Genomic DNA, 3781 nt, shown 5'->3' with positions numbered 1-3781 from the left:
GTATTACACGATCACACGTAACGTCGCGTAGTATAGAGATATCGGGTATCTTTCCGCAACGTCATTATATTTTTGGCATCTATGAAATAACAAGTGAAATAACAAGTAAAAGTTGGCAGAGTGTCGCCAACGAGAGAAACGAAAAATGAAAATAACGAAGTCAGCCCTTCGCTATTTCGTTACTTTGCACCCGCTAGAGTAAAGCGCGATGTAGACGCGACAGACACGCATGATTCGACGCGAATAATGTCGCTACTCCCCGTCTGTATATCCATAAATCCACAAATTGCGAGCGCCTGCAGTCGTACGTCACGTATAGTGGTTCTTTAGTAACACATTTATGCGTCTTGTATGTTGGCGAGAAAATGATTTAACAAAGATTTCAGAAGACGGATGCAGAGAACACACGCGAGCCGCTTTACATCATCTATTATTATTTTATATGCACGCGCTTTTAGATCGTTACCACGTATTACGTAATCTCTCTTCGCATGCGTGACGCTGTATATTTATAAAATATAACGCACGTGAACGCATGCTTACGCTTTCTCCTGCTCGTCCTGAGGTGATTAAACCTGCAGTCCCCGTACGCACGTGCAATGTATTTTATACGCATATATCTAATACCTCATGGCTATTTCCCGAGTAAAGAATTAACTTCCGTCAAGGTCGGTTCGCCTCGATTCAGCCGAATTTATTTATTGTACAATCTTTTTCTTCTGACGCAGACGCAGCGCACGTTTATAAAGCGCCGCGAGCATCGCTCCGGCCTCTGCCGAAGCGTTAACGTTAAACCGGCCCTCCCTGTTATCCCGCTAACTCGAATTTACTCGCAAAGCAGGCGGTGGTCGTTATTCGCCAAGCTTGACAAGTTTACGCGCCGCGGACTATTTGCTCGCGAAAGTAAACTGCAGGGTACTCGCGCGTGTGCACGAAGTGCGCGCGGGCCTTCCGGCGCGGCGCGAGCTCTTCCGGTTTAATCTCGATCCCGAGCGCGGCTCGCCGGATCCGGTAATACGGAATCCGGTAATACGCGTATCCCGCGCGCGCACGTACGTTTTGCTTCGGCCGCTTTTTACATAAAAGCCGCGCGCGCATTTATCGGCCTGAAAATAGAAATTCGAGCGAGATATTATTATTAGACGATGAGTGTTCTCGCGGTTCTCAATTCGGCCCGCCCGTTTGTTACCGCGGAGCCGCTACCGGGGGAAGGCCGCTCATACTTCACGTCCTTTTCCACCGTCACCCTCCTCCTTTAATCCATTAGCACATAAGGTCATTTTCTCGCGGCGATGTCCGCGTTTTCGTTACGCGTTGTCCCCTCGCGTGAGTTTCACCGCGTTACGCATTTACGCGTTCGTCGGAATTATCTGACGAATCCTCCTGCGTGTCCCTCGGGTTCCTCTTGCTTCCTAAGGCCGCGCAAGTAATCTATACAATCTATGCATCGTTCATATAACTTATTTGAGTAAACTATCGAGCTAGATGAATGCTGCACAATGTGACAGCGAAACTGTAAAATTTGATTAATACGCTTATGTTCCACGTGAATTATTCACGTGGATAAATTGTCGCATCAAAGTGTAACTTGACTGGATGAATAGTTTGAAATTAAATAGATCGGACGTGTCTTTTTCATCAATTTTTCCTTCAATTTGATTATTGTAAGAATGAAGGAAGAGTTTTAAAAGAAATTAAATTGCATTTTAAAAATGTACAAGGAAGAAACTCTGGCAACGTGCCTCGGCTATTCGTTATTTGATGAAATTTTAAGGTGTATCATAGATCTTTTTTGCAAACTGCAATTTAGAAATTTGCGGAAATGTGTCTCAACGTGCTCAGTTTATCCAATTGCGTGTCGCGCAGGTCGAGGCATACGTACAGGGTCACATCGTCTGTCACTCCGGCAACATTACAATATTAAATGTAACGTCAAACATAATTTATTATAAGTAAGTAAATACGTTATATATTACATGAATAAACAACAACTGCACAATATTGACACATTATTAAATATTAGTCGTTAACATTAAAATGTAACACTTAAACGTAAATTGAACATTTAAATGTATATTACAATTACTTTAATATATATATCTAATTTAATTTAATTGTGTGCAATAAATAATAAATTATTTTTGCATTTAATATGAGATGACATACGAGATTTGTATTTACGTTCTCTTTAATTGCACTTTCAATCTTTCTTTCTTTCTTGACTAAATTATCATTTTTGTGAAAATTGCAGAAGATATATAATGTAAATAAGTTTATAATTTAGAGAAATAAATTATAACTTGTGCGAAAATTATCAATTTATGAATCGGCATGCAATTCTAAATGCGCGAAGAACACCTGGAAGCCGTTTTCAGCAATGACGAGTTCGGTGTTCTATAGCGCGACTCAATTTCGAAATCTCTATTTTTAACAAACGATTAAAGGAATATTCGACCGGCAATCGCAGGCGGGTCTGTGGAGAACGATTGAGAATTTGCTCGTGTCGTAGTAGTGCATATTTCTGACCAGTGTTATTTTAAATAACAGTTAATTTTCCTATGCATGTAACTTGGTGGAAATTCACACAAAGTTTCACTAGAACTGCCTCGAATCCTGAATAAACTTTATCTAAATGACGGTAAACGTAATATAAATTTATTTACGTGTGAAATAAAAATGAGAAATATAATTTTCGCTTACGGAAAAGTCGATTTTGAATTTCTCGGAGAATGATTTCTCAAAGTATGCAAATTTCAGATTCGCAGTTACACCCCGTGCTAAATAAAACTAACGTAACGTGTAACGTAATAGCTATACAGATAAGAAAAAAAAGGCCAAAGGGATTGAAAATATAATCACTGCAGAAATCCCCGTTCGAGGAAGTCTCCAAATTTTATACGACGTCGATAGTAATGCGGTTAACTTCCGTCTAATTCGAATCGATCATTCAAATTAAATTTCACGTGGAATATTCTTGCACGCCACGCAATCTCAAGCCGAAATTGATTACGGATCGGATCGTGCATGCTGCATCTGCTGTCACCCAGCTGTCTTCCGTCGTGTTGTCTTACGTTGAGCCCGATATTTATTAAAATATTCCTGCAAAACTCTCTTTCTCTTTCTCTCTCGCACGCATTTGCGCGAAATACGTACGAACAGATCTGAGTGACTCATAAGCATTATTTTTGTGCTGTCGCTCGGAATGAATCGTGTATCTTTTTACAAACGGTTGACGCGAGTGACGTACGTGCAACTGAATCTGCAATACATATAAGTCACATTTAAAGTTCGTCTAATGAATTTTTTATTTGACTTGCAATACTTTTATATTTTCGAATCATTAAAATGAAGAATTAATTTTTTGACTGGTTAAACATGTAATGCATATAATATTTTTTTTCTAAAAAGCTATTAATAGCGCGCGGTATTAATTTATTAATACATCCACTTTCAATGGAACATATGTATATATTCCTTTATCGTGTTATATATATGTATATATATATACACACACGCACGCACATATAATTTAAATACATTGTTTTTTAAATAATTACATATTAATAATATTATATACATGTGGAAAAAATTATCTAATCAAAATTACAGTATCAAAACTTTAAATCTTTACTTTTAACTAACAAATAAGAATTTAAAAAACAGATATTTTTTAATACTTTCCCATAAATTTATTATTACATAACATCGATATTTGGTCTCACTAATAATATTTTCGTACAGTATCGATACTCGGTAATTTTACTTAATCGGTAACAGAAAA

Source organism: Ooceraea biroi, chromosome 2 (assembly GCF_003672135.1).
Source record: "Ooceraea biroi isolate clonal line C1 chromosome 2, Obir_v5.4, whole genome shotgun sequence".
Classification (NCBI taxonomy): domain Eukaryota; kingdom Metazoa; phylum Arthropoda; class Insecta; order Hymenoptera; family Formicidae; genus Ooceraea; species Ooceraea biroi.
Note: the sequence above shows the minus strand (reverse complement) of the source record.